The 8,839-nt window shown below is 39.8% G+C and overlaps 1 protein-coding gene across 6 annotated transcripts in view; it reads right to left on the reverse strand.

The window, feature by feature from the left end:
* Positions 1 to 8,190, reverse strand: part of LOC116700276 (microtubule-associated protein 4) — an 89,356-nt gene extending 81,166 nt beyond the window's left edge. For all 6 annotated transcript variants that reach the window (XM_032533323.1, XM_032533326.1, XM_032533325.1 and 3 more), the window contains exon 1: positions 8,004 to 8,190. The gene's annotated coding sequence lies outside the window, so the exon portion shown is untranslated. The remainder of the gene's footprint in view (positions 1 to 8,003) is intronic.
* Positions 8,191 to 8,839: the final 649 nt, after the last annotated feature.

Consider the following 8,839-nt stretch of genomic DNA (forward strand, 5'->3'; position numbering starts at 1 on the left):
CACACACACACACACACCACACACACACACCACACACCACACACCACACACACACACACACAAGCGGTGATTTGTCTGGAAACCCAACTAAGATCTAATTGAAATGAATGGAACCAAAGGTTTTAACTGCAGATATGACTTGGAATTTCATTGATCAAAAAGGCAAAATAAGTGCGTTAATTACTCTACCCGTGGAACGGCACCTCAGGGGCTTAAAGCTTGGGCTTAGCCTCTACAAGCAATAGCTATTTATTCAAAAAGCTATTTACTTACAGTTACTCCTTCCAATCATGCAAGAGAAAGTGAAAGCCAGATAACCTCTGAAAAAAAGGGCTGTCAAAACTGGCCAAAAACGACGTTCGAATTTGTTCTAAAAAATCCACAAGTTAGAATATATAGGAATATCTATTTTTGCGCATTATGTCCATAAAAGGGCAAACAATGGCAGACATAACTACTCATGTAACGTTAGACAAAACCGGGCGTTGATTACTCTGCCGTCAAGGAGCCGTTAATAAACAACGAGTCTCTTGCTGTTCCATGAATTTGTCAGACAAGATTTTCCAGTTGTCACTGCAGTTTAAGATTTAGGTTAGTGTCTTTGTTTCACTTTTTTTTTCTTTTTTAAACATAGACTGTATAAAATAGGTTTTAAAGCGCTCCCAACCTTTGCAATGCTCTCCCTTCTCTTCTTTGAGGCCTCTATGTTTACGGGCTTGTGGTGATGCGCAATGTGCTATAGGTGCCAAAAGAATTATGTTTGGTACTGCCAATTTGTTTTGTTATGGTCAAAACAATCGCGGCAGAGAACTTTGATATCAATTCTAAACAAAAAAAATCGTGATTCATATTTCTCTCTGAATTGTCCAGCCTAGACAGCTGAGTTGCTGCTACTGGAAAACAATGAAGATTGTCTTTAGAATCGGCTTTGGTCGCAACTCTAGAAGACTTGGAGTTAAGCACTGAAGTCATTCTTAAAAAAGGAAGATGTGTTCGGAGTTTTACTGACCGGATACGGCAAAAGTTTAATCTACCAACCAGCGTTGCTCTGGTTGAAGCGCTATCCTATTGCTATTGGATTTGAAAGACAACCGTTTATTCCACTCCTCAGATTGAGCCCCAATGGTGAGTTCCCAGACCCAACATCTTGATGTGGGTCTGGCTTGACAGGCTACCGGTGGCACATATTAATTACTGTTTACTTACAGTGAGTATCTGGCTCATCCAACAACAATAGCTCATCTCCCAAGAGTATTTCTGGGTAATGTGCTTATTTAAAACCCAACCCTGTGGCGTGGCCCCCCTTACTGAAACACTCTTGTTGTCGGATTGAGTCAGTACAGAGGTCCCTGGTAATGCTAGGGTCTGTCTGTCTGTCACCGTGTTAGTGAGTGATCTTTGTGAAATCCTTTCATTTTCACAAGGGTGATTCACTTTTAACCAGGCGAGATCACCATGGCAACCAAAACTGAGGCAGCAGCATGTTCAAGTTCAAGCTGTATAACATAGCCCATCTCCTGGCCAATCAGCTCTCTAAAAAAACAAGTCACCGATCAGCAAGAACACGAGCTGCAGACACATTTAGGAAAGAGAACACACTGCACTATTGACAGAATATGTTGCAGGACGATATCCCTTGCAGAATGTTGCTTTCAGTTTTCTTTCAGTGACAACTTATTCTATCAGACGCAAAAAAAAAAAAAATGTCCGCAGGGATTTCAGGTGCTTAAATCCCACTGTGGCAATAGCAATTCTTACAGATTACTTAGCTCTTACATAATTCTCTAGGGCCATCAATAATGAATACAAATTACTACTGCACATTAAATGCCCTGAAAGACTTGCAACAGATTACACCCATTATTTTCGTCAGCACGGTGTGAGGCCAACTTCACTTGGTTCACAGACTCATAGGGAAAAGGGAACATTGCATGAATGAAAAGTTGTCTCCTAGTGTCTTCATTACCAGGCTGTGCTGAGACTGTTACGTCGGCATTGACACTATCTGCAATTTGCATCCCGTTATCTTCTCTTACCTATCCCTGGCAGTAGGGCTGGGTACCAAAGAGGGGTACACGATATATCGGCTCAATATCGTTATTGCAATATATTGAAAGTGTTGCGATAAGTATGCAATATTCTGTTTATTTTGTGGAGCGATTTGTCCCGTCTGTTGGTTGCGTGTCTTAGTTGTGTTTGATTTACAGTAGATTGGCTTGAAACGTTATAATGATCATCATTTCATTGGCCAGTTGCAATGCCACTTGCACAGGTCCACCACAAGACAAGCCCTAAGTAGCATACATCGTGTGTGTATATATATATATATATATATATATATCAACAGAGTGACGATGTAAGTTAAGAAACAGATGGAGACAACAAAACGGAAAGAATCAAAGAAGCAAAAGAAAAGTTGTATCCTGTTCTCTTTATTTATATATTTTATACTGTCCAACCAGTACAACATAGTCCTGTTCTGTAGACATGGTCCTTATTTATTTATTCAGACTAGAGGCTGAGTCAGCTGTACACAGGTATTTATATATATTAGTAACAAATAATCGTCTTCTAACTCCCATCTGCCCTGTTCCTTCTCACGGTAGGTTATGATCAAGCAGCTTTTTCACTATTCCAGGAAGATCTTCTTATGGCTGGAGGGTGCTATCAGAGTCACCTAGCTCTTTGACCCCAAGGTTCTTATGTTTTACAAACTGCTATTATGGGTTAGAGATTGCCTGAGGGATTGCACCACTATTAGATCATATCTCTGCTGCACTGACTGAATCATTTATAATAACAAATAAAGGATTCTGATGAATGGATATTTAAAAAATAAAATACAAACGGACGGTCAACCACGTTATGAGCGTTGGCGTTGCATAGTTTGTCCACCAGAGGGCGCTCTACAACGCCCCTGTTGGAAACCTTGATTTTTTTGTTGTTGTTGTTTTTTTGTTTAAAGGACTTTAAATTTCATATCTTAAATTTGTATTTTTATACATTTTATTTATCAGAACTTTAATATGTTTTGATCCTCTGTTCTGTTGTGACAATAAAACAAATTATTATCATATTATTTTAGTGAGAACTCATGAATAACTACAAATAACTAAAATCTGTTTATGTTTTGTCAGGTGTTTCTGGATTATCGTTTTTAAATATATATATCGACCGATATATCGGAATTAAATAACCAAATATTTGTATCATTACGGCTTTAAAAATCCTTAGCGGTCGGGTTCTACTATGTTGTAAAACTACTTCTACAGTAAAGGTTTGACCAGTTGAGTGACTGGCTGACTGGCTGTTTCAGTGGAAATCTAAGTGACTCTGGATGGCTGGGCGCCTGACAAGGGGACGTTGAGTACACCTGGTTGGATGGCTGCTAGCCTGACTTTCAGCCTGCTGCTGATAATCTAGAAGGGATTGCATGTAATCCCACCAATCTCTAAAGCACAAATCACGGCATCATCATCACAACAGTCATGCATTAGAACATTTCTGATAATCCATCCAGCATCCTGCTTGTGCTTGTCATTTGTCTTTTTTTGTGCTACAGGCACTGAAGGATACCAAAAGAGCTGCATTGGCAAATCTGTTAAAAAAAAATGGTACCTCAAAATTTATATTTCACTGCAAACACAACTGCAGAAATTGCATCTGACTTCCCAAACCCAGTCTAGGTAACCAGTCACGATTAGCCTTTGGAACAGAAGGTGCCACTGGGTATGGACGTTCCAGTGAAGCTGCTCCCACTCTGCAGTACATTGGCCACAATCCAACATATCAGAACTTAGTTTGCCTAGCTCACCACCACGCTACCAGACTTAGCTTAAACTTTTTTCATACTTCGCTTAAAGTCCATCAACCTCGACTGCATTTCGTTGCATTGTACCTGTACATGTGTAATGACAATAAAGTTGAATCTAATCTAATCTGTGCTTATTTGGTCATCTTGAAGAGACATATTTTTCACCAAAGATGACATTCTTTTTTTCACTGACACAGATGTGTTCATCTTTAAGGCCCAATTCATGTTCATACACATCTACACTTTATAATTTGCTCCCCATTCAATCTGAACACACCTTCACAAGCCTAACCCAGTACAGGGTGTCACTGAATCTCTAGCACGGAAACCATCTGCCTGGTATTTCTTTAGATTCTTATATTATACATTTTTTTATATTCTTCAGAGACGATAAAGTTAGAATACAATAGCATGCCACATTGTTCCTTAGTCTGATTCTAATAGTATTGTAAAATTTTGTTTCACTTTACAATTCCTGCCATCTTGCTACGATGGTGATAAAGGAAATAAAGCATGAGTTTCTTCTGTATGCATTGTAAGTCATTTTGCATGAGGAAACCAGCTAGATGTTCTCTTTCTTTCTTTCTTTTCATCTCCATGTGTCATTTTTATTCTTGGCTGTCTGTCTTTCTGACATGCCTGTCTATCACTGACCTGTCAAAGATTATTTCCCATTAAATGTAAGATGTTTGAGAAGGACTCCTGCTAAAAATCTGAGCAAGGAAGGGGCATTGGGGGTAAAGCACACTGTCATTTCATTTAGAGATGGTTCAATGCCATTTTTTGCTCCCCGATACCGATTCTGAGCCGATACCAGTGTGTTATAAATTTGACTATGTTTTAACAGCTGTATACTAATATCCCTGTATGGATGTGATATGACTTCTATCTTTGTTGTCGGACTAGCTCAGGTTAAACTCTTTGTGAAACATGAACAAACACAAACAACGCTACAGAACTTCCTTTTTTTTTTTATCCAGTTTGACAGTTAGTTCAGTTATAACGGAGGAAGAACATCAATAAACTACTTTAACATAGATTTTCTTTAGGGCTTTATTACGTGGTATCGGATTGGTGCATAAACTCCAGTACTTCCCGGTACCGATACCAGCGTTTTAGGCAGTATCGGAGACGATATCAGAACATCTCTAAATTAACGGTAATGAAATGGCAGGCAACAAGAATAGGCCTGCTGTCTGCTAGTAACACAGATTTTTTTCTTTATGTCTTCAATGCTAAATTGTTTAAAAAATGTTGCTGAATTACTGAGGTCTAATCTAATTTCACATCTACATGGTCCACATTCAAGGTCGAAGACTGGACAGAAACAGTGATGTATGACACTCACCTTTAGGACACTCTACTGGGTAAGCTAGAGGTCGCCCCTATTTAGAGTTTTCTTTTTTAGGCTTTGGTGAGTAACTTTTTGATATTAATGACCGTCCGTCACATTCAAGCTTTTGCCAAATGAGTTGCTACAAAGCTATTGAAGACCATCAGCTCCTGGGCGCCTGGGTAGCTCACCTGGCAAAGCGGGCTCCCATATGCAGAGGCTCAGTCTTTGGCGCTGCAGCTCAGGGTTCAAGTTCGACCTGTGGCCTTTTACTGCATGTCTTCCTCTGCTCTCTCCCCCCTTTCCTGTCAACACCTGGCCTGTCTATTAAAGGCTAAAATGCCCAAAAGATTATCTTTTTTTTTTTTTTTAAGACTATCAGCTCAACACAACTCTCTGTATTTCTCACTATGGCTTTGTTCAATAGATTGTGTCATCCGGTGACTTTCATGTGCAGAAACTCGAGTGAATATAATTACGGGTGGGGGTTGTGCGCTATCACAGAAGGCTTGTATCATGTGGACGCGCCGACAGTTTTTTTGTCATTACTTTGAATTCCTCATGGGGGTGATAGAATTACACACTATAGCTTTAAGTAAAATTGCATAGAATAATAAGATTTATAACCAGATGTTATTTGTTATCACATAGTCTAATACCGATTATGACTAGTCCATGGCTAGTAGTTATGTCAAAAAATAAATAGTTAAAACTCAAGGGGATCTTTGATTAAATACAGTGAGACATATGAGTGATAGGCAGAGACAGGCGGTAACAAGGCAACAGGTAGGCAGTGCTGGAGAGCCGAAAAGTGTCTAACAAAGTGTCTAAGAAACGCACAAAGACTGCCAGAAAAATGACTGACGGCTTCAGCCCTGCAGGAACCCCCCTAAACTCTCTGAAGATACCAAGCATATCAGGCTAAAATGACAATTACATTTCATTTTATGTAATGGTGCAGCCATGTTTTGACTTTAAACATTATGTAGCTTCAGTGAAGTGTGAGCATTAGAGCCACTTCTACTGTAAGGGAAATGTAAGGGGAGAATTAAGATGTTCCAACTCCAATATTATTACTACAGCGTGTCTGTGCTGTGGCCCATTTATTATTTAATTTACCATACATTTACTATTACCAAACATAACACCTTAAAGAAGTATTTTACCGCAAGAAAGAGGTTTATTTTTCCTAAAACTGGGCTGTCTAAGCAGTATAAAGGCACAAACATTTTGGAAAATGGTGCTACATGACCAGAGAAAACAGAGAAAACAAGCTGTTTTATTAGGCTTGTGCCAATTCGCGATTAGATTTATAGATTGAAAGGATGATTAGTGATTGTTCTTTTCTATGCCGTTATTAAAGAGATTTTAACTAACCATAAGAATTAAGATGGTATACAAACTAAAAACTACAATCTGTGAGTGTATGATAGTCCTTTTTGCTCAAAAAGTATAAAACCTACAACTTCCAGAATGCACTGCGCTGTACTGGACTAATAAACTAACTCGTATTGTCACAGAAAAGCGGTTGGCTTGTAACAAACAATCTCGCACAGGCTTACAGTTAAAGAGTAAGCGGAATTATGATTCTATGAAAAAAGAATAAGAGGGAAAAAGGCAATACAGTTATATAATCTTGGGTTGATATTTGACCAGTGCTGCTGACTTTTACAGTTTGATCTGAGTTCGGTCTAAGTGTGTGTCTGTGTGCGTAGGTGAGGTCTGTAGTTCAGGGCCATGCAGCAGCAAACTTCCAAGTGACAAGTATTCCGTCAAAGGCATCACCTGGAGGTTCTGCTCTTGGCCTGTGAGTAGGGAGATCACTGGGCACTGGTAAGTTTACCATAGTTCATTTACACATACTGCCAACATTTTTATGATACAACGTTGGATGACTATCAGCAAAGTATCCCTTTAAATTTCACATGTGATCAAAACCAGAAACAGCCAGAGAGAGAAAGACGTAGAACAATGTGTGCTAATCCACACAGAGACAGAGGATGCAGTGTGTGCGTCTGTAGTTGTGTACTAAGTGTGTGTATGTGTGTGTGTGTGTGTGTGTGTGTAGAGTGGAGATGGGGCGTAGTATTGTATAACGACTGGCTTGGTCCCTATAGAACATCACGGACTCTTCTTAAAACTGGTGTATTGCCTCTGTAACATCAGAAAAAAAATGCCTTTATATAACAAGGCCTTGACTGCTCTAGAGCTGCACCTGCTGCCTTCGAGGACTACACTTCTGTAGTAAAAAATGACATAGAGACCAATACCACCAACAACCATAATCTATAGGTTACTGCAATAGCTATAGGGCTGTTAAGGTTAAAGAGGATACATTCTAAATTCTATAGCATTAGATGCGATGAGGCCCCTATACACTCATTAATGATTACTGAGGAGCAGCCTACTATGATCTCATGTCGGGATAGTACAGGAATATCTTTGGTTTACTATAGCCTGGTGCTATTTCAGCAGGGGGGGGTGTACCATCCTGACTGCGGCACCCACATAACAAAGAGACATGAATCCACGGACCTCTGCATGAGAGACACAGAATCCCCCCCTCACACGCCCACTGCCCTCCACCATTAAGATGGGAAAGACCGTGCGTGCACCACGATGTCAAATGGCCTGTCCGCCATATAACAAGCTAAATATAGGCCCAAAGCCATGCCACTGCAGCGAGAGACAAAAATAACGCTATAAATATGACATGAATGAATTTCCCCGCTCATTTAGCAATGCACGAGAGGATGGCGCAGCGCAACGATAGCCTACAGTAAACAACGCTAATCACGCGATGACACATCATATATCAGGTAGGCTATGAATTGTAAAATAATGCACTCCACTCACCGTTTCGATGTGTCCCGTTTCAGTCACAGGTCGCGTGTGTGTGTATACGTGTTTGTGTGTGTGTATGTGTGTGTGACAGACAGAGTGTGAGAGGGGGGGGAAATCTCTCCACCTTTCGCTGCTTGCAGAGCAGACTGGTGCCAGGACTAAGAAACAAGCCCCGCCCCCTTCCCAACCGGCTCAGCCAATCAGTTGCCCGGAGCAAAACAAAAAGCCTGTCTGATCTGCAGGCATCAGGGCTGCTGATGTTGCTGCCTTCATGTGCTGCTGTCATATGAACCTTTTGACTTGATTTTTAAAATACATTGCAGTAAATCCAATAAATAATAGGGGTGGAAATCACCAGAGGCCTTGCGATAGGATATCATCACGATACTTATGTCACGATGCAATCTTATAGCAATTTTCAACATATTGCAATATTCTGCAATATATTGCAATTTATTACCTTTTTTCCAACTTCCAACTCCAATTTGAAATGATGTCCCCAAAAGGAAACTTTGACAACATGTGTTTCATCTAAAGTGATACATTTCTCTGTTTGTTCATATCTTTTCAATTTTATTGCTGCAAAATGGGATTTTGAAGCAGACAAACTGACCAACACATATATATAATGAAATATCTAAACTTGGTGTCTGTGTATCGATACAGCATTGTCACATATAATATTGCGATACTATGCTGTATCGATTTTTTCCCCCACCCCTAATGAATGACATGTTATTTCCAACATGGACTCAAGGTGTTCAAAGACCAAGACAGGCAAATACATAAACAAATTAAAAAACAATATGTCAACATATAAATGAGGTAACAAATTACCTTAGTGATCT

The sequence above is a fragment of the Etheostoma spectabile genome, chromosome 13, assembly GCF_008692095.1.
Source record: "Etheostoma spectabile isolate EspeVRDwgs_2016 chromosome 13, UIUC_Espe_1.0, whole genome shotgun sequence".
NCBI lineage: Eukaryota > Metazoa > Chordata > Actinopteri > Perciformes > Percidae > Etheostoma > Etheostoma spectabile.